Source organism: Myotis nattereri (genome assembly GCF_964212035.1).
Source record: "Myotis nattereri genome assembly, chromosome: 4".
In the NCBI taxonomy this organism is placed as follows: Eukaryota; Metazoa; Chordata; class Mammalia; order Chiroptera; family Vespertilionidae; genus Myotis; species Myotis nattereri.
In genome coordinates this window covers 69,297,468-69,320,959 of record NC_138079.1, presented here as the reverse complement: position 1 = coordinate 69,320,959, position 23,492 = coordinate 69,297,468, and positions in this window count along the sequence as shown.

Below are 23,492 nucleotides of genomic sequence, written 5' to 3'. Positions count from 1 at the left end.
AAGTGTGCCAGGTTCGACTCCAGTCAAGGGCACGTACCTCGGTTGCAGGCTCTTCAGGGCACATGAAGGAGGCAACCAATGGATGTGTTTCTCTCACACTGATATTTCTCTCTGTCTTTCCCTCTTTCCCACTCTTTCTAAAATCAATGGAAAAATATCCTTGGGTGAGGACTAAAAAATAAATAAATAAAAATTATTTAATTAATTAGTATCATTCAGGACTTTATAAATGATTCAAGATTATTACTTTCTACCACCCACAAGGTTGAATGTGAATCTGCCTTAGTACAGCCTCTATCAAACATCAGAACTTCTAGTCTTGGGGTCTCAGGGGCTCCACAAATATTAAATTTCTATCAAATACTGAAGAGCTTTCTGGCCTGAATAGCTAACTCATAGCCTTTTAGTTATGCTATTTCTGTTCAGATTTAGTTTAAAATAAAATTTAAAAATCAGCCACTAAAAATATAAGAAGAAGAAGGTGTATTGTTTATCATTTACAAAACCTGTGCCCTAAATTATATACAAGATCTTCTGAATAAATTTACTTGAATTCACTGCCTCCAACCCCATGGGAAAGCTGAAAGTCACTTTTGTTTTTCTCCTTAGGAATCGGCTCCTCTTTGGGATGCTCCTTTGGGATGCTGCATCACAGGAAGGTGGGACCACCAGAGCAAACTCACAGGAGTGTATGTAATTCAGACCAGGAGACTGAAGCTCAGTGAAAATCACTGAAGAACTTCACAGACGCATGAAGACATTGCATTTCTCCCCTTAGATCTTTGGTCAGTATCTTCTACTTGCATATCACTTAGACTCAAAATGTATAATTTTCATTCTGTCTCTCTCAACCCAGATTATTGCCTTCAGAAAACTGATCAAATTGTCAGGATGCCTGACTAAAATTCTCTAGTTCAGAATGCATTACTTACCATCAGAATGATGGTGGGTGTTTTCTAGGACAAATAAGAAAAAACATAGTTTCTACGTTCTAAACAACTAAAAATAAAAAATATTGGTTAATAACATGCTCTACATATACAAAATGAATGTGTAAATGTAATTGTCATATGTATAGTTTTACATATATAAATTACATATGTATATTTCTATATAACACACACATTTACACATAAATATCTGTATATGTGTGTTATATATAAGACATACATATATGATTTCAAGGCGGTTAAGTTCCAAATCTCAGCTAATGGTATGACAGCCCCAACTTTGATGATTCAGTGACTCAATGATGTATAAAAAGCTCGGTTGCCTTCTCTCTAATCTACCTTTAATAGCATCAGCTAAGTCCATTTCTTATTACTGGCTGGAGGCCAGGAGCAACCATAGCAGCATCCAGTCAGAAAGAAGAAAAGGCTTCCACAATTGTGCAATTACAGTGCTTCCTTTCAAAGTGATTGGTCCAATTTACACCAGTATCTATGTCTGGATTAAGAATAGTTTTAACTTGCTGACCATGCCGGGTTACTAAATCAATCATTGGTAGTGAAGATGGTCAATACTATGATTTCAAGCCAATCAGAAACTATGCCCGGAATCAAATTTGGATTTTAAATCCCTCCAAATAGGAAGAATGGAAAAGGGTTGAAACCTAAATAAAATTGAGGTTTTATTAGAAGGGGAAAATGCATATTGAGAGAGCCCTCTTTGCTCCCTATTCAATTCTGGAATGCATTTTGAGTAGGGAGCAAAGAGGGGTCTCTACAATCCCACAAAAAATGATAAAAAATGTTATGCCATATATTAGATCATCATAATAAATAGTCACAGTGACTGGCCTGTTCATAATCAGCCTTTAAACCACAGTTTTCTGGACCATGACCTAAGAATGAAAAGATACATAGCTGCTCTCCCATTGCCAGATGTATAAACCTGCCCTGTGCCGGAATGGACCAGGTACACTGGAACTCAATTCTGTGAATTACCAAGATGAAAATCTTACTGTGGAATGGAGAGCACTGCCTTAGGAGCAACAATGAGTTGAGCTCAAGTCATAGATCTCTAGATCTTTGTTCAATGCCTACCAGAGGCCAGTATTGCCTTCCAGTCTGGAGTCAACAAAGTCCACCTTGCTTCCAACACAGTCAGAGTATGTGTGTCTGTCTTTCTTTCTCTCTCTTTCTCTCTCTCTCTCTCTCTCTCTCTTTCTCTCTCTCTCTCTCTCTCTCTCTCTCTCTCTCTCTCTCTCACACACACACACACACACACACACACACACACACAGGCGAGCAACATATCTAAGGCTAGGTGGCAATGCTGCCCCAGGCAGAGCTGCTGCTCTAGAAGTAAAATTGTGGGCATGTGGATGATGCAAGAGAGGCGTGTCCAGTATACAGTTTAATGAGGCACTGTGTGAGCACTGATGAGAGTTGTCCTGGGCACCCCTTGCCTCACCTCCATCCCAGCCCTCACGCACCCGTGTCCCCCAAGTTCATATCCAACCACTTGCACATCACTGAGTTCAATAAACTTTCAATCAAGTTGTGTCATCCTTGGTATACCCATCCCTTTCTTATCTAAGAATATTTTACTTCTGTAAATTTTCATTTCTTTTTCTGAACATAGAATACCTCATTGCTACACTTCACCCCACCCCCAACTCCATCCCCAGCAAGAAGGGGTTGGGTGATTACTTGAATGTGTGAGTTATTCTTTTTGAAGTGTTTTGTGCTTTGTGGATGAAAGGTGTTTCATGAGTTCAAAGCATTCCAGTTATTATTTGTCCACTATATAGGACAATCAGGGTAATTTGGCAACAGCTTTTCTTCTTGGCAGAAGAAAAGGCTGATTGCAGGGGTGGGCAAGAGGGAGGATTATGTTCAGTTTATGTGAGGTTAAGGTCACAGGCAATGCAAAATAAAAAAGCTCTTTGTTTTATGAATAAAAGATTTCTGGTGTATCCCCTTATTTCAGAACACTAGCATAGGCTCATTTTTTAAATGTTTGAAATACTTTTTTCCCACAGCATTATAAGAAAATTTCCTCAAGTCATAAATTATCCACAGTTTACATTTTGCAGTCATGAATCTTTACTGCAAACTTTGATGCAGATATTGATATTCACCATAAATTGTCATCCTCAGTGATTCATTGCATTGAGGTGAATTTGTTGTTCAGCACAATATAAGGACTGATATCTATTAGTTAATGCACGAACACTGGACATCACTAAAAGCAGAGTAATCAGAATCTCAGGACTCTTTGCTTCTAGTAGAAAATGAGGTAGAAATCAGTCATGGGAGTGTGATTTATTTTGCTCACATCCTAGAGGTATGTCCAGTAATTCCTTAGCTTGTTCTGATAATTGAAATTCTCTGCCACTGCTGAAAATTTAGCTCTCATTTCCCCCAGAAAAAGTTTTCAAGAAGATAAATTTTACTCTAGGAAATTTATCATGCATGAGGAGCTTTTCTCATTGGTTATTTTAAGATATTTTATGATGCATCTCTTTTAATTTATTTTAGTCTAGATATATTTCTCTTAAACATCCTTCTACTTTTTAAAAGGTAAATCCTTTCTGTTAAAAATGGTAGCAACTTCACACTTTTAAAAAATGCACTGATTTTACTCTCACATCTAAACACTACGAGTTGTGGTAATAGATATTCACACATAAGTCTGCATGTTGTCAGTGTGCTATCCACTGCTCTATGCACCAACAGTATAATTAGAAGATGAGGAGGTTTCTAACAAAGCTAAAACAAGTTTATTTTCCATTTTGCATAAAGGAAATCCAGTAAGTTTTTGAACAAGATGAGAGGATTTTAAGTGCCATTCATGTAATCAAATGCAGTTTCCCACCCTTGCATAACTAGTCCTTGAATAAAAATATAGTAATGTATTCCTTTTATAGTATTTCCATAGAAAATAACATATTAATAAATTGGCATAATTATAGAGAATATTATTCCTTCTATGCCCCCTCTCTCTTTCTCTCTTTCATACACACACACTGACTCATTACACTGTTTTCTTTCTCCCAATTAGTGTAACACCTTGCTCTTAATATAACTGCAGTCCATCTCATTCTTAAAATATGCTGTTTGTAGTCTATCCTGGTCCCATCGATATATATAAAAGCCTAAGCGACTGAACAACCAAACAACCAGTTGACCGGTCACACTGACCACCAGGAGGCAGACGCTCAACACAGGAGCTGCCTCCTGATGGCCATTGCACTCCTATAGCAGGAGTGCCACTCAGCTGACCAACAGGCACCAGACGCCTGGCTCACGGCTGGCGAGCGCAGCTGCGAAGGCCCGAGCCTCTCCCACATCCGCAACAGCACTACTGAGCAGCGGTGGCAGCAGCAGGCACAATGGGGCTGGGATAGTGGGAGCAGCAAGGCACCCAGCCCAGGCTCGGGCTCCTCCCTGACCGCCTGCTGCTTCACGCACTACTACATCCCTCAGGGGGTGTTGGACTGCGGGGATTGGGCCAAAACCAGCAGTCTGACATCCCCTGAGGGGTCCTGGATTGCGAGTGGGCGCATGCCAGGCTGAGGGACCTCACAGGTGCATGAATCTATGCACCGGGCCTCTAGTGAGTAAATAAAAAGCATCCTTATATTCAGGAATTGACCTCCAGATTCCTTCCAAAGAGTAAACCATATTTAATTTCAGTCAAAGTAGGCCTCTGTGCTAAATCTTTTAATTCTGCCCTCCTGCATGCTAGAAGACGCAGTCTTCAGTGACCTTCAGCAAGGCTTTTCTCTTCGATTCATTATCTCTTACTGTAGAATATGGTTCTCAACTTCACAGGAGATTAGTGATAGCAATATGATTCATAACAGACCTGGAGTTTCAAGGTGAGGCCAAACAACTCTCTGAACTCATTATACCATATTCCCTCTGATGTCATTGCAGAGCCGAATTCAAAGACTCAAAGGCTGCAAATGAGGTGTGTGCAGAACACAGTGGTCGGCAAACTTTGGCCCCTTGAGTGTGGCTCTTCCACAAAATACCACGTGCGGGCGCGCACGTACAGTGCGATTGAAACTTTGTGGCCACACTCAAGGGGCCAAAGAGCCACATGTGGCTCGCGAGCCACGGTTTGCTGACCACGGGCATAACACATTAAAAAAAAAAAAAAACTGTTTCCAAGTTCATTGTCATATAATGCCTTAAGTCTTCAGTGAAAGACCTGAAAAAGACGACAACAAAAACAATAGCTGTCCCAAGCTGTCTTCCATCTCAACAGCCCTGCAGGAGAGATGACTTCCTGAGCAGAGACTGAAAAGGAGTCCCCTAAAACCTAAACTCTGCCATGCCCATTCCTTTAAACTTGCACCTTATTTGATACCAATTTTGGATGTAACCCTCCTTCTAATAGAAAATATAAACGTGTTTTCTTTTTAAATTCACAAATGTTCATTTCATGATTACAATCAAGACCAGCCTTGTTTGGCCACAGAAGGTCCTCTTGCAGCAGCCCAGAAGGAGACCCAGAGCAATTCTACTGAAACCAGTGCCACCAGGTTTGAAAGGCATGGACAACCTTTAACTGCAATAGTTTCAACCTTAGTAACTTACTCATTAGTCTAGTTAACTGAATATTGGACTTTTAAGCACTCTTCCTTTGTGTTATATAATTTGAGGCCATAATTAGCATGGATCTTTGTACCCCAGTAAACCCCCGCTCTCTTTAAGGAAGGTTTGACTATTCCTGCTAGGGTTGATTGCCTCTCTTAGTGGAAGTATGTGGCCTTCTATTCAGGTAACTATCCTTATAAGAGTCTTGGGTTTTCATAAAAGGATGTCAATCCTATCTCAAATTTGATGATATTAAAGCCATGATTCTGCATTTACATGGCAAACTCAAATGTACTTTGGTTATATGTTATACGAGTCAATTCATTAAAAAAAAAAAAGACTAACTGGAAGTTTAGTTTGATTTTAATAATTATTGTTGAATTTTAAGTCAAAATTTAAAAAATCCTCATTCTTCATTAGGCTTGTAGATTTAGGTTACCAATCATACCATCTATTTACAATATAGCAGATTTTAGCAATTATTTCTAAAGGGACACTGAATAATATTTAGTTGTACCGACAAACTTAGCAAAATACCTTTAAAAATATTAAATAGCACTTATCAAATTTGTGACTTTTATTTCCTTCTTAATATTCTTTTAGCTGACTTAAATACACATAATCAATGAATAACTCATAAACATAATTAAGTTTGTAAATATGGTGAATTTAATATTATTAATATCCCAACACTGTTTATTCACTTGATAAAATTTCTTAAGTCCGTAGAACTAAATCAATTACTCAGTTACACATTTTGCATAAAGTTGCAGGGGCTGCCAAGCTTTTCCTGTTACATATTTATAACTACTTAACAGAGCAAATACACAAACTTCTTTTTTTACACAAAATGGTCAATACTATGCTTTTAATTTCTTAAGCAGTTCTTTATTGTAATTTAAAATATAATATTATGTTTCAGTTGAAATAGATTTAACAAATATATTAGTTGTAAAGCATAGTCATAAAAATAAATACCTACAAACCTACCACTGGAATCAAAGTAGAACAGAGTAAATGTCTACACCGAATCAACCTCTGAGTTCTACCCATTCTCATCCTCCTCCTTCAGGCCAGACATACCGTCATCAATATTCAAATATTTGTACAGTTCATCATCATCCCATTGTGTATTTTTATGTATAATATTTTACACATATATAAATATCACATACCCCTAAATAAGATATTAATTTTCTTCTATTGCAGCTTTGTGCATTTTAAAAAATTATTTGTATATAACTCTTAATCATTCCATAGTTATAAAACTCATTCTCATGAAATCAGACCCCGTAAACTATAACTACTCAACTCTTATTCTTCTCATACCTAGAGAAATTCTTATTTCCCCACTGCTACTCTGAAATGCTTTTAGTCTTCTCTATATCCTGGGTTTCTAAACTTTAGGAGAGATTTGTATCTTAGAGCACATTATGGAATTATCTGCTCAGAGAAGTTTATGACTCTCACTGATATTATTTGATTAGATTTTATATTTAGTCTTTTAAGATATGCAGATATGTGCATATTCTAATTCTAAGAAACCTTTAATTTTGAAGACTGGAGATCATGTTTTATTTCATGTAGGTGTCAGTCAAACATTACAGATTTTGAAAGTACATTAGATTGGCATTGGAAGCTCTGAAATTGTTTTTGCTTATTTAGGATCATTTTCCCAAACAAAACAAAAAAAACCACATTATAGGAGCTTTCAAATTACTCAAATTTTTATATCATAAACCATCTCTACTATCCACCAATTCTCCTAGGGTTAGGCTCCATACCTTATTTAATCCTCATAAGAACAAAGTAATCTATATACATGTATTTAGATTAAAATTAAACATTTTAAGATGTTTATCCTTAAAATGAGACAAACCAAACTCTGCCTCTCCAGGCCTACATTGTGCATTTCTACCTTTACCTGATTTAACCTAGGAATTGGAGCGTAGACGGGGGGATTTTGAAAACCCAAACAGCTATACAGACATTCCTTTTGTCCCCCTTTAAACTCAAGGGTTCTCAAGTTTCAGCATGTTTAGGAATTACAGAATAGGATTGTTTACAAAAACATGGATATTTCACTTCACAGGGGATTTAATAAATTTTCTAAAGTAAATCTAGCCATAGCTATATGCACTCACTGAAGAAACCAGCCCCTGCTTAACGATGTTTTCTACTCTTAATTTTTAATTCACTCCCTCTAAATACCTTTCAAAGGCTCTGCTGAGAGAGCAATGCTTGTGAAGGACGGCCTGAACCTCCCCACTCACTAAAACAGAAAGCTGTAACTAAGCGAGTCCGCAAATAGTTTCAGGAGGTTAAAAATGCCCCGAAATTATATGTGAAATTCAATCTCTATGGACATTTTTCAGAAGAGCAGCTCACTGCTTTAATCAGATTTTATAAGTCAGCACTCCCAAACACTTTTCATATGAGGCTACAAATAGAAACTTATAGTATCTATCTAGCACAATGGGGAAAACTGGAGGGGTTTGAGGGAATCCAAGCAGGAAGTAACATTGAAATTCATTACATTTTCTTATATTTGTAATTATAAGCATGAAATGCAAAGCACTAGAAAATAAAATAAATGGACATGAATGTCAAAATAAAATACTTTTAAATATTTAATTAAAGGCTTTTGCTTGCTTGTGTGAATATAACTTTTCAATATTACGTTTAATTCTTGAAAAGGCTAGATGCAATCCTCAATCCTGACTTTTAAAGAATGCACTCAAAACCTTGAGAGGCACTCTCAATGAAAAAACCTCTGTTTGTACAAATAAGTAACAAAAAGTGTACAGCCAGTTCAAAATTAAGTAACAGAAACCAGAGTTACCTTCCCACTTGAAACAAACAATAATTCCACACAGAATAAATGAAAGAATGATATCCAAGACACTGCGCAATAGGCAAGAAAAGCTAGTGATCTCTGAGACACAGAGGAAAAAATGAGGTGAACCCTATGATTGCCTAAGCCTACAGCATTGGAGGAATTGCAGAGAGAGATGTGGGGAGAGGACCCCAAGAAGAACCCAGGACTCCCTGAGCTGAGGAGATGGAGGTGAGAGCTCAAAGCGATCAAGGCAGCTGGAGTTCGGAGAGAGACTACCAGAGAGAGGAGGCTGCACACAGAGAATTCCAGCGATCTGCAGATGATTCTACGAAACTATTCAACAAAGCACTGATTGGTGTGTGCATGTGAGGAAAACTACCCAAAGCTAAGGAGCAAACTATCGGAAAGAATAAAAGAAAAACAGTAATTCACAGGGTGCTGGGGAGCATAATGAGGAAGATCTTGCTACAGTCATAGTGAACAGCCAGCGTGGACTGGGCACTGCTGTGGACCCACCAAGAAATAAAATTATGGCTCACAAGGATCACACAGCTTCCCGGGGAAAAAAGCACAATATTTACAGGAATATAAAAATACACCCAAAGTTAAAATTTACAAGGTTTGACATCCAATCAAAGATTACCAGGCATGCAAAGAGGAAAGGGGGGAAAAATGAGGACAATAATTATTCAATCAAAACAGAAGGAAAACCGATGTGTTAAAACTCATTGGCAAGGACATTGAAATGGTTAGAATAATTATATTCCACATAATTTTAATAGTTAAGTAGAGATGTAGAAGATATAAAAAGCACTCAAATCAAACCACTAAAGATAATTACAATGCCTAAGAAGAAAAATACACTGGATGGGATTAGTGGTATATATTAAACATTATCAAAGGGAAGATTAGTGAACTGTAATATATAGTAATTGAACCAATTTAAAACAAAATACAAAGAGAAAAAAACTAATTTAAAAAGTGAAAAGAGCTTCAGTTAAATATGGAGAAATTTCAAAGAGCCCAATATACATGTATATTTAAAGCATTTAAAGAATATTCTTAAAATTTGGAAAAAAACTATAAATCTATAGATGCAAGAACTTCAACTAACTTCAAGCACATAAATCATGAAGAAAAATATACTAAGTATAACATAACCAAATTACTCAAAACCAGTTTTAAAGAGAGAATTTTAAAAGCAGCCAGAGAAAACAGATACCTTTACAGGCATACCTCATTTCATGGCACTTCACTTTCTTACGCTTCACAGATGTTGCACTTTTTACAAATTGAAGGCAAAACCCTCCACCAGCAACAAGATCACTGCTCTCTTTATTGTAATACTTTATTGCTGTGATCTGGAACCAAACCTGCAATATCTCTGAGGTATGCCTATACTACAGAGGAACAAAACTAAGCATGATGACAGGTATCTTGTAAGAAATAATGAAAGTAAAAACAGTAGAAAAATATCGTTCAGTACTGAAAGAAAAAATATGTCCACATAGACTTCCATATCAAGCAAAAAAGTATTTCATAAACCAAGCCAAATTAAAGACACTTTCAGACATAAAGTTGAAAGAAATCATCAGTCTCATCTCACATAATATAAATGGAAGTCTTTCAGTCAGAATGAAAATAACCCAGCTGGGCTACGGGTATATACAAGAAAATTAAAATCACTAGAAATGATAACTGTATGGGTAAACATAGAAGATTGTTTCCTATTATTATAATCTATCTGAAAGATAACTGTTTAATTGTTAAGGCCATGATGAAAAATGGAATTATGCTATTGTAAGATTCTTATACATAAATGAAGTGGAATAATATTGGTTAGAAGTATACTGAGTTAAGATAAAGATTATACTATAAACCCCAAAGGAAAAACTAAATCGGCCAATTATTTATAGCTAATAGCCCACCAAAGGAGATAAATTTAATTACAAAATATATGTGATCCAAAATAAGACAGAAAAAAAGAAAGCCAAAAACGAACAGATGGGACAAATAAAAAAGCAATCCCAAGATGATAGTGGTAAATCTTAACATATCAATAATCATATTACATGTAAATGATCTAAATATCCCCAATTAAAAGTCAGAGTTTCTCAAATTGATAAAATAAAAGCAACAATATGCTACTTACAAGAAATGAAGTTTAAATATAAAGTACAAATAGGCTAAAAATAAAAGGATAGAAAAATAGATAACATATTAATAGTAATAAAAAGAAAGCTGGGTGGCTATATTAATAACAAAGAAAAGAATTTCACAGAAAAGAATATTACCAGAAATGAAAAAAGTCACTTCATAATGACAAAGAGGTAAATTTGTCAAAGAAACATAAAATCCTAAAAGTTTTATGCACCTAATACCAGACTTCAAAACTGATGGAGCAAAAACTGATAGAACTGCAAAGAGAAATATATAAATTCAATCATTATGGTCAGAGATTTTTAATTCCCAATCTCGATGATTAATAGATACTTTTCAAAAGAGGACATACGGAAGGCCAAGAGACATATGAAAACATGCTCAAAGTCACTAATCATCCAAGAGATGCAAATCAAAACCACAATGTGGTACCATCTCATACCTGTCAGAATGGCTATCATCAACAATTCAACAAACGACAAGTGCTGGCGAGGATGCGGAGAAAAAGGAACCCTCCTTCACTGCTGGTGGAACTGCAGACTGGTGCAGCCACTGTGGAAAACGGTATGGAGTTTCCTCAAAAAAACTAAAAATGGAACTCCCATTTGACCCAGTAATCCCACTTCTAGGAATATATCCCAATAAACTAGAAACACCAATCAGAAAGGATATATGCACCCCTATGTTCATAGCAGCACAATTCACCATAGCTAAGATTTGGAAACACCTAAATTCCCATCAGCATATGAGTGGATTAAAAAACTGTGATACATCTACACAATGGAATACTATGGTGCTGTAAAAAAAGAAAGAATTCTTACCATTTGCAACAGCATGGATGGAACTGGACAGCATTATGCTAAGTGAAATAAGCCAGTCAGAGAAAGATAAATATCACATGATCTCACTCATTTGTGGAATATAATGAACAACATAAACTGATGAACAAAGACAGATCCACAGACAAAGAATCATCTATCTGACCATCAAAGCTCACAGGGAGGGTAAGGGAGGGTAGAGGTAAGGGGGAGAGGTCAACCAAAGGACTTGTACGCATGCATATAAGCATAACCAATGGAAAAAGACACCAGGGAGGTGAGGGCATGAGTGAGGGGGGGGGGGCGTTGGGGGGGCCAATGGGAGGATAAGGTCACATGGAATACCTTAATCAATAAAGAAAAAAAATCCTACAAGAAACCATTCAAAATAATAATAGAAAATTAGACAGCAAATCAATAAGGAGATCTTATCAACTAATTTAACCTGAGTGTCAGTCACATGATACTCCCACAACAAAGGCAGAATTCATATTATTCTCAAGCGTACACAAAACAATGACTAAGACAAACCATATTCTAGACCAGGGGTGGGCAAACTTTTTGACTCGAGGGCCACAATGGGTTCTTAAAGTGGACCGGAGGGCCGGAACAAAAGCATGGATGGAGTGTTTGTGTGAACTAATATAAATTCAAAGTAAACATCATTACATAAAAGGGCACGCGTCTTTTTTTTTTTTTTTTTTTTAGTTTTATTCATTTCAAATGGGCTGGATCTGGCCAGTGGGCCATAGTTTGCCCACGGCTGCTCTAGACCCAAAAAACAAATTTTAGTAAATATGAAGGAATTCAAGTAAAATAAAATATGTTCTCTAACCACAGTGGAATTATATCAGAAATTAATAACAGAAATTTCTTTGGAAACCCTTATATATTTGGAAACTAAATAACACTTAAAAATATCTATGAGTCCAAGAAAATATCAAGACAATTTAGAAAGTATTTTCAACTGAATAAATAGGAAAGCCTATTTATTCAAACATGTCTGAATTTGCGGGATGCCACTAAAACAGTACTAAGGGGGGACATTATAGCACTAGCCTACATTAGTAAAGAAGAGAAGTCTCATAGTAATGACCTTGGTTTCCACCTTAAGTAACTAGGGAAAGAAGAATAAAGTAAGCCAAAGGTCAGCAGGAGAAAGAAAATAACAAAAATCAATGTAGAAATCAAATGATTGAAAAACAATAGAGACAATCAAAGGAAACAATCTTACTGAGAAGTAAAATAAACTTTTAGCCAGGTAGATCAGGATAAAAAGAAAACAGACACAAATCGCCAGTATCTGGAATCAGAGGGGTAATTTGACTACACATTAAACAAATAATACAAGAATAGTAAGTGAATATTATAAATTATATTAGCAACAAACAAACAGAACATCAATGATGTTTCTCTCTCATCGATGTTTCTATCTCTCTATCTCTTCTCCCTTCCTCTCTAAAAAAATTTTTAAAAAATAACATTTGACATTTCAAAAAAATATCCAGCAGGTTTTTGTAAAATACAAAAACTGACAACCTAATTTTTTTAAAGAATAGTTTATTGATTTTTTTAGATAGAAAGGGAGGGAGAAGAGAGAAACATCGATGTGAGAACAGAATATCAATCAGCTGCCTCCTGCACAGCCCCCACTGGGGACCAATCCCACAACCAGGGCAGGTGCCCTGACCAGGAATCAAACCAGCAACCTCTCAGGGCACAGGTCGATGCCTAACCAACTGAGCCACACAGGCCAGGGCTGACAACCTAATTTTAAAAGGCATAATGGAAATGTGAAGGACATAGAATACCCAAGGCAATTTAGGAAAAGAACAAAGGTGAAGGTCTAGTGCTACCTGATTTAATAATATAAATCAGTGGATGGTCTTTTTTAACAATGGCATGGGAACAATTGGATCGCTATATGCAAAAAAAAGAGGGGCAGGGGGGCGAGGGGCGGTGGGAGAAGACATGGCCAGACTTCATATCATGTTCAAAAACTAACTCAAAATAAATCACAGATCTAAATGTAAAACCTCAATTATAAAACTTCTAGGAGAAAGCTTAGGAGATAGTATCTATGACCTTGGGCTAGGTAATAATTTCTTAAATATAACATCAGAGGCACACTCCATAAAGAGTAATTTGATAAGCTGGACTTTACCAATTGTAAGAACGCCTGCTTTTAGCAGACACTATTAAGAGAATGAAAAGATAAGCTTCAGGCTGGAAGGTAAATCTGGCAAAGGATTTGCATCCAGGACATATAACAGACTCCCAAAACCGGATAGTAAAAAGCAAACAGCCAATAAAATATGAATGGACACTTCACATACACAGACAAAATACAAATGGCAATATGCACATGAACACATGCTCAACAACACTAGTAATTAACAAAATACAAATTAAAAGTATAATGAAATACCGCAATACGTGGTTGTGTATAGAGTGGAGAATCTTAAAGACTGACCATCCCAAGCGTTGGTGAGGATGCAGAGGAACTGAAACTCACACACACTGCAAGTGAGAATAGGAAAATGGGACCATCACTTGAAAAAGTTTAACGGTTTCTTACCAAGTTAAACATATACTACTGCACAATCCAATAGTCCCCTGCTAGGTATTTAACTCAAAGTAAAGAGTATGACTATACTAAGCCTTGTATATGAAAATCCATTGCATCTGTACTTGTACTAGCCCAAAATCAGAAATATCCAAAACATACATCAACAGGTGGACAAATAAACAACTCTCCATATACTCATGCAAAGAAATTATTACTCAGTAAAAAAAAAATAATAATAACAATAAACTTTGATACATGCAACTTAGAATAATCATGCTGAAGGAAAAATGCCAGAACAAAAAGAGAACATATCCTATAGTTCTATTTGTACAAAGCTCTTGAATAGGGGTTAACAAACTTTTTCTTTAAAATTCCTGGTAGTAAATATTTCCCTGCCACAGAGTCTCTGTAACAACTATTCAGCTTTGAAATTATAGAGCAAAAGCAGCCATGGACAATGCATAAATGAATGAGCATGAATGCCTGTGTACCAACAAAACTTTATTTATAAAAACAGGCGGCTTACTCACAGGCCATGTAGTTTGCCAACACTTGTTCTAGAAAAATGCAAAGATATCTGTAAGTGACAGAAAGCAGATGAGTGTTGGCCAGGGAAGAGGTGAGTGCCGAGGAGGAGGAAGGAAAGATTGCCAGGGGACGGGAGGAGACTTTGGGGAGAGATCCATACATCCACTCTTAATAGTGGTGATGGTTTCACAGGTATAGACATATTTCAAACCTATCAAAGTATACACCTTAAATATGTGCAGTTTATTGGATGTCAATTACACCTCACTAAAGCTGTTATAAAGAAAAGCAAAAGTATAAGACCTTTTCATGTACTTTCAAAAATTTACAACAGCTGACATTTTTAGATCAGAAGCAGATCTTCTTATTCTTCCATTATCCAATGTAATGTTGAAATGCATTTCAAACCCAGTCACACTTTTTCATACCAAGTTTGCTTTTAATGAAGCCCTCGTTTTCAGTGTGTTAGTCATCATCCTGCCACCTAGAAGAGGTCGTCCATCATAAACTAAAGCAGTTGTTATATGAAAAGAAAAATATTTCGATAAGCAGGTGTTTGGCTGAACTGTGCTTGCCAGAAGTCCCTGCACTGCCCTGCTCCCTACGCACCTTTCCCAACATTTGAGTGGCCACTGCTGGGTTATGTGCAGGGACACCAACACCTCCAACAGTGTCTTGGAGCCCTCATTCCAGATGGACAAAGCTGTGTTCTACAACCGGATGCTAATGTAGATGGCAAGGTGGTAGCAACACCTTGGACATGCTTGGGGAGTTTTGGAAAAGTAATGACAGGTAATGCTCTCCATTTCTGCCATCTCTTTAGGCCACCATTCAGGTATGAGAACCGGAAGTGACCAGCATGGGGCAGGGGCTATCCCAAACTCACTAGCAGCCCTGAGGACCCAAGTGTTCTTCAACCCATCCCCGTGTCAACCACTCACGAAGTAATGGAATGCCCAGCAAAGTGTGAAGCTCTGTTTTAAGGCTTTGGCCCAAGAAGAGTTCAGCACAAGAAATACATTTTTGACACTTTGTATAATTCTGCCTGAAATAATTTCACTGTACTCTACTGAGGGGGAGCTGTGAGAAACTGAAAGCTCCCTTGTTAATGTAGTCTATACTGTATGGAATTTCTCAAGAATTTGTGTGATTTGGTAGTAGAGCACTGGCTGGGGTCCCAGAATAGATCTGGGTTGGAATCCCAGTTCTGTTCCTTACAAGCTGTGCAACCTTTTTTTTTTTTAAAAAAAAAATACATATATTTTATTGACTTTTTTACAGAGAGGAAGGGAGAGGGATAGAGAGTTAGAAACATCGATGAGAGAGAAACATCAATCAGCTGCCTTCTGCACACCCCCCAGTGAGGATGTGCCCACAACCAAGGTACATGCCCTTGACCGGAATCGAACCTGGGATCCTTCAGTCTGCAGGCCAACACTCTATCCATTGAGCCAAACCGGTTAGGGCCAAGCTGTGCAACCTTAAGCAATTCATTTAGCTTCTCTGTGCCTCAATTTTCTCACATTCAAAATAAGAGCTTCCAATATTCTAGAAAGATTAAAAATGGGATGAAAGCAGCAAAGTACTGAATTAAATGTAATTAATAACATTATTATTTATTGGGTCATTTGGAAATTTTATTTATGGTATCAATATCAGCAGTTTTTCCAAAAGCTGCTTTATCTTTATTTTATGGACCCTATAAGTAGTTTAATTTATAATATTTCTCCCTCCATATCAGTTGCTAATGTGGCCAATTTTTAACAAATGCGCTTATTTTATTTTATATGTTCTCTTCTCTCATTTATGGACAATGCATAAATGAATGAGTATGCCTGTGTACCAATAAAACTTTGGGACTACTTCTATTTTCCTAACATGATCACTTTCCTCATTTTCTTTCTTTAAACTTGTTTTATTATGCTGTATTTTCTCTATCTCTGCAAGTAACCTTAAATATGGGGGTTTTTTTCTGTTGTTTGGTGTAGTCTGGGGTAAATGCAAACAAACTAAAATACATGAAATAGTGGTTTACATGATCAAATATAAGGACATCAATTTAACCTTTATTTTTTAAATGTTTTCTCATCTTTAAAACTGAAATAATGGCATTACCTGCTCCATATGACAACTACAAAGATTAAATAATGCACATGAAGTACTATGTCTGTAATAAGCAGTCAAAAAATGTCAGCTATTTTTACTCCAAAGTATGTGCTGTATTTTTCTGACTCCATTGCTTATTTGTTCCCATTGAGTTTAGTCTAAGATCTCCATTACTGTTGTGCAGTATCTTAATTTGTGGCAACCTTCTTTTTACTCTCATGCCTGTATCTATAAATTACATATTTCATTTAAAACAAGTGACTTTCCTAAGTGACATATTGCAAACATAAATCCATTAGGGTCAAAAATCAATATTCATGATGAAATTGAATGTCAGAAATCAAATTTCATGATGAAAACCACCAACTTCTCACACATCCCAGCACTACTTTGAATTATTTTGAATTTGGGGAGTGGAACACAATACTGATTAGTCTACGTTGGTGTGTGATCAATACGGACAGATTGTGTTCAAAGGTCCAGTACAAGGCTCTCCATTTCTGAGATAGAAATAGACGATGGAAGAAAAACTCAAATTATACCTCTAATTTCCTTTACTAAATAGAGGAGTGTTGAAGTTGATGGCTTCAATTAAGATAAGACTTGCTTTCTTTATATGAAGAGGTAGACCTACGTCTAAGGTTGCTTTTCCAACTTAAAAAATTTTTGGATCTCCTTGAGCAGAACTTCCAAACCCTTAGTGTGCTGAAGAACATACGAAGAGCTTCTTCAAACAGATTCCTGGGCACCAGACCCAGATATTCCCATCCACTAGGCGTGAATCAAGTCCTGACATTCTGCATTTGTAACAAGTGACCAGGTGACGCAACGCTGCGGTACAAGAACCGCATTCTGAGCAGCTCTGTCCTACAACAGACCTCTCCTACTGCATAATCTTTCTTTTGGACTCTTTCTCTGTGATGCTTTTCAGAGAGATATCACCAATACAACTCTGCCTTCTTAATTATCTTCTTATCCATGCAATAACACAAACTATGAAGTGGATTTCTGAACCCCTCCTATTGCCATTTTATCACATTTAAAAGAAAGGCTTATGTATTGTTTCTCATTAATGTCTAACACGCCTACATTACTGTAGGATGGGTGTGTCAGGAATAGGGTGTCTGTAGTTCCTAGCTTGCCCAGGGTCCTGGTTTATGCTTGGTGTCCCAATGTAATCATGAATAGTTTCTGCCTTTATTCTGAAAGCCTCCCTGGTTTGGATGATAAAAAATAGCGGCTCACGCAGAAAGAACCACTGAAAGTAGTTTTGATAATAGCTCACCATTTCTTATGAATTTAGAAACTGGCTTGAAACACTTTTCGCAAAAATGTCTTTAATGCTTACCAATCCTAAAAGTTCCTAAAAGCTAAGTATCATTACGGCCATTTTCACATACGGAAACAGTTTGAAAGTTGACAGTAATTTGCAAGCTAGGGCTCTCTGACACCAAAGCCCACCAGTATATCTTACTGATAAGAGTCAAAGTGTGATAAATGAATATTTCCACCTAGTAACTAACTTTACTTTAGGGTAATACTGGCAATGGGTTCACCATTGACCAAAAAAAAAAAAAAGAGGATCATGAATAATTGGAATTGTAAAAATTGAAAATAAAAGTCTAATATTTTAACTCTTATTTTTTCCCCAATCCTCACCCAAGGACACATTTACACTGATCTTAGAGAGAGAGGAAGGGGGCGAGGGAGAAGAGGAGGGAGAGAAGGGGAGAGGGAGAGAGGAGCGAGGGAGAAGGAGAAACATTGAGTAGTTGCCTCTCATATGCCTGGTCAGGGCACATACCCAGGATGGGGATTGAACCTGCAACCTAGGTATGTCCCCTGACCAGGAATCGAACATGCAGTCCTTCAGTGCACAAGATGATGCTCCAACACACTGAGGCACCTGGAGAGGGCAAAACTGGTATTCTTTATTACAGACATTCAACTTTAGATGCCATCCATTTCAGCACTCCTCTATTTAGTTTTAAATTCCAAACAATCAAGCAGATAATGAAGCATTATTCACAAGGTTGTGATTTCCTTGGGTTTGCCATATTGCCTGAACACTAATTTTCCCAATACATTTCATCCTTTACGAAGAACAAAAGATTAAACATTTATAACCATCAGGAGATGGAAATACAGTGCCATTGCATAAAATGTGTTCCTGTTCATAACCAAGATCTAGTCTAGTTTTGCTTTTATTGTGTATTTTCCCTTCTGCACCTTCCCTCTTCCCAAAGCATTATTGAATGTCTACTATATGTCAGGTAGCTTTGTAAGCATTTATATTGTCACTGCTATTGAAATCTACCTAGTTCTAGGTCAGAGAAACCTTCACAATAGAGAATTCTGAAATAATTTTGAATGTGGAAAAGCCTATTTCAAACTTTCTTCAGAAACACCAATATAACTCTTAATAAAATGTAGGCTAAGACAACAGATTGCCCAATATTATCAAGTTTTAAATATTCCCTATCAGCAGAAGTATTTTGGAAAAGGACCGTATTCCTCACTCCATAACAAAGGTACAAATGATACCAAAAATGAAAATGACATTAGCCAGCAAGAATTTATATTCTAGGTAAAGAGGTATTTATGTGAGAATCCTTCTGCTAACATTGATTCCTCTAAAACATCTAGCTATTTCTTTTCAATTGAAAGTTGTAACAGAAAAATGATATCTGATTTACATTTCAAATTTCCACGTAATCATAAACTTTTATAGTGGTGAACAGATGTTGATGTGAATTGTACAAAGCTGAAAAATACTTTTCAAATTCATGTCAGAGGAATATCAAATTGAAACTAGGAAAAGGAATATTTTTAAAAAGGCAAAATTATGACATCTATCTATTAAGCCTTGTTTTATTTGAAAGGCCTTTATCCAACTAAAATCCTAAGTGAGTAAGAGTTCAAAGAAGCCTTCATCAATGTAAATCCAAGTTTACAGATACAAGCTTGAAACCAAATTTATAGGTATACAATTAGTAAACACAAATATAATATGACTATAGGTCCTTATACACACGTGTTATTTTTTATTTCAGAAAATGCTGACATGTTCACTACAAAGTTGTCATGGGCTGAGCTTTTATAAATCTTGACATCCATGATAGCAGTAATTTCAAAAAGAAACTAGAAGCAATAAGCCAGTCCCAGAACAGAGGCTGGACTTGCCTCTGATAAATCAGATCAAGTGAAAAAGAAATATGGACAAGATAGCGCTGTGTGAACTAAGGATTGACCCCTTTAACTACTTCCCAGCCCTACTCTGCATTAATTTGAATTAATACTCAATTCATAAGGAAGATACAATTCCTAAGAAGATAGAAGCCAGGTAAAGAGATGAACGAGGAGTTTATCTGAAGAGCATTCTCTGAATAGTAAAATAGTCTCTACTAAACATGCAAAATATTTAAAATCACTTCCGAGACATGTTTAAAACACCAAAAGGAGATTCTGACAAAAGCAGCATCCAGTTTTCTGAACTTCCTTTAAGATTATGAATATATTAGCCCTTGCCCTCTTATGTCTGAGAACTTTTGTTTGGGTGACAGACCAAATTCAGAAATTTCTTACTTCACTGTGTTTCTTCCAAAGCTCAGCTTTATTTTCGTATGTTATGAAAGAGTATGATTCTCATATTTAAAGAAACAGATAAGGGCACCGGATATTGAATGCAGAATATCGTCTGTTAATTCATAGATCAATAAGATCTAGTAACAGACTAGACTCTGTTAATTCTGTTTGTCACAGTCTGATAAGACATGTTTTGCACCAAACTATCTTCTATTGCTGGGCACAGACATTCACAGGGGTTCTTGTTGAGGGTTTGATCCTGCACCTAAAACCTTCACATAAAATTCTGAAGAAACAAAATAATTAAGTCAGTCTTGAACACACTTCACACTTTAATGCCATTTTATTGGGTGGTCTATTTTACTTCCACTTGTGGTTTAATAATTTCCTGTTCTCTCTGTTCACATCCAAGGACTCATCTCATGGTATTTACCAGGCATTCACTGGTCCTGAAGGGTTGCCATAGTCCTGGCACACAAGTCATAAAGCATCTATTCGGAAGCAAATGCTACTCCAACTGCTGCTATTTTACATACAGCAAGAATCACCCCGCGGGACTTAGAACAAACATAGCATTGTGCAACACAGGGCAGCTGGGTGGCTAAATGTGGCCCCCAGCTGTCAATGAGACAACTGATGATAATTAATTACTAGAGATTCAGAAAGATTCTGCCTGTGTCTAAGTCCCTGGTCATCCGACAGGCTCTCCAGGAAGGTCTGTTTTCATTTTTTAGATCACCAGCGAAGTTTCGGGCATGAAGGCAGAACAACAGATGCAACAACGGCAGTGCAGACTTACCTCAAATCTGGTGTGGCAACATACGTCTATGGGGTGTGGACTATAGATTTCTTGACATTTAAGAGTTTTTAAATGTAGACCTGAGTGAGCTTGTTTCATTGGATTTGATGTTTAACTATACTCATTTTCCACACATAGACTTAACATGTTTTATAAAAGTTTTTAAATACATAAAGGCACCATTGGAATGTGGGGAAAATTTTTGGTTAGTTTTTAAAGCAGTTTAACAAATGATGAAAAAAATCCTGGAAAGAAATTTAGAAAGTCTCTAAAGCTAGTAAAAATGTATCCCACACTCAGCATAAACCTATACTAGTGTCTCTTAAGAATGGCTTATCCTCTGAGAAAGGGAACTGTACTGACTTTGAGACTCTCCGAGCACTTTTCGATCTTGTACCCAAGGCTGCCTGTCTCCTGTCTCTGTGGTCCAGGAGCCCATGACATCTCTGGGCATTTTTAGATATGGCTGCTTTACCACTGAGGTTGTCACTGGAATCGTGAGTCACCATTTATAAATGCCCGATGCAAGAAAGTATTCTTCTCAGTGATCTCTATATTTGACTTGAATGTGTTCTGCTCAACATTTATAGGTCAATGACTGCTCCTCTCAGCACAGATAATGCACATCACCTTTGCCGTTCACAGGAAATAAGCTTGTGCCTATTGTTTTGACATATATGATTGTTTATCATATGACAGGCCACATTGCATTGACTGCATATATCTTTTCATCACCAGTCTTAACTGTGAAAAATAAGATTTTGCAGATAACGGATTATTAATTAAAATAAAACAATATGAAGAGAAAAAGAAAATAAAGTACAAAATATTCATCTCTTTAACCAGGTGATCAAAATGGGGTAGAGTTCTGTTCCATTTTGCTTTGCTCTTCAACTTTTCAAGCTAGGTTTTTGTAAAATCAGAGCATACATTAATAAGTAAGTAAGTAAGTAAATAAATAAATAAAAGAATTCATAGTTACTCCCACAGGATAATAAGCTTTGTTGAGCAAGTGTTGTATCTCTTCAGTACCATCTCTCTCATTATGCCCTGCATAGGTTTGACCCTCAGGTATATTAGGATATCAGAGACTAAATACAGGAAATCTCTTTCTGAGGCATTCCATAATGTCAGGAAAGGTTAACTCTCCTGTGCACAGAATGAATTGTCCTCAATGTAGCACCAAACACATTACCGCAGACATCACTACATCACAGCGGTGTCGTTTGGTTCAATTCCTACTTGCCCTTCCTTAATGTAGAAAGAGTAGGAGAAATTACTTATACCTGTGATTTTCTTCTGAAGCTTACCTTTCCTTATAAGAAATATTTATTTGTTTTCCGTTAAGCACACCTTTTCCAAACTTTTACAATACCTTTGCAGAAAGGCACATCAATATGGAACAATTTAGGAATAAAAAGCAATTGTTTTTGTTGTCAACTAAGATGCTATTATAGTTAAAAGAGTTTTCTCATTTCTCTTTATACAACAATCAGTTGTTAAATGGACATTAAATAAGTGAAGAAAAAAATTAGACCCAGAGCTGACCAAGAGTGTTAGCATGTATTCTTTACCATATTAACAAATATTTGGCCCTGACCTGTTTGGCTCAGTGGATAGAGCGTCGGCCTGCGGACTGAAGGGTCCCGGGTTCGATTCCAGTCAAGGGCATGTACCTTGGTTGCGGGCATATCCCCAGTGGGGGGTGTGCAGGAGGCAGCTGATCAATGTTCCTCTCTCATCGATGTTTCTAACTCTCTATCCTTCTCCCTTCCTCTCTGTAAAAAATCAATAAAATATATTTTTTTAAAAAACAAAATATATGAATGGAGTAGAAAGAAAAGCCAAGACATTTGATTTTAATTTTAATTTTCTATAACACTAGAAAGTTTAATTTTCAGTCCAATCAATACCCCTAGAAGTATCTTGTTGGAAAACTTGTTTTTCATATTTACTGTGAGGTAAAGAACCATCAAGTAGGTACTCTTGAGAATTTCTACACTGACTTGCTTGTTTTGTTTGGATTCTGTTTCTAGAAGGAGTCTTAGCAATACCATTTCCACTCACTTAGGGTGATCACAATAATCCTAGCCAATGAAAATACAGAGTGCAATAATTTTCATCAACCTCTTATTGGCTTTTTTTAAACTTTATCTTTATTATTGAAAGTATTACAGATGCCCCCCCTTTTTTTCCCATTGACCCCCTCCACCCTACTTCCACCTCCACCCCACAGGCCTTTGCCACACTATTGTCTGTGTCCATGGGTTATGCATACATGCATATAAATTCTTTGGTTAATCTCTCCCTCCCACACACCCACCCCTGCCTTCCCACTGAGATCTGACAGTCTTTCCATGCTTCCATGTCTCTGGATTTATTTTGTTCATCAGTTTATTTTAGAGTCCACATACGAGTGAGATCATGTGATACTTGTCTTTCTCTTAGTGACTTATTTCACTTAGCATAAAACTCTCTAGGTCCCTCCATGCTATCTCAAAGGGTAAGAGATCTTTATTCTATACTGCTGCATAGT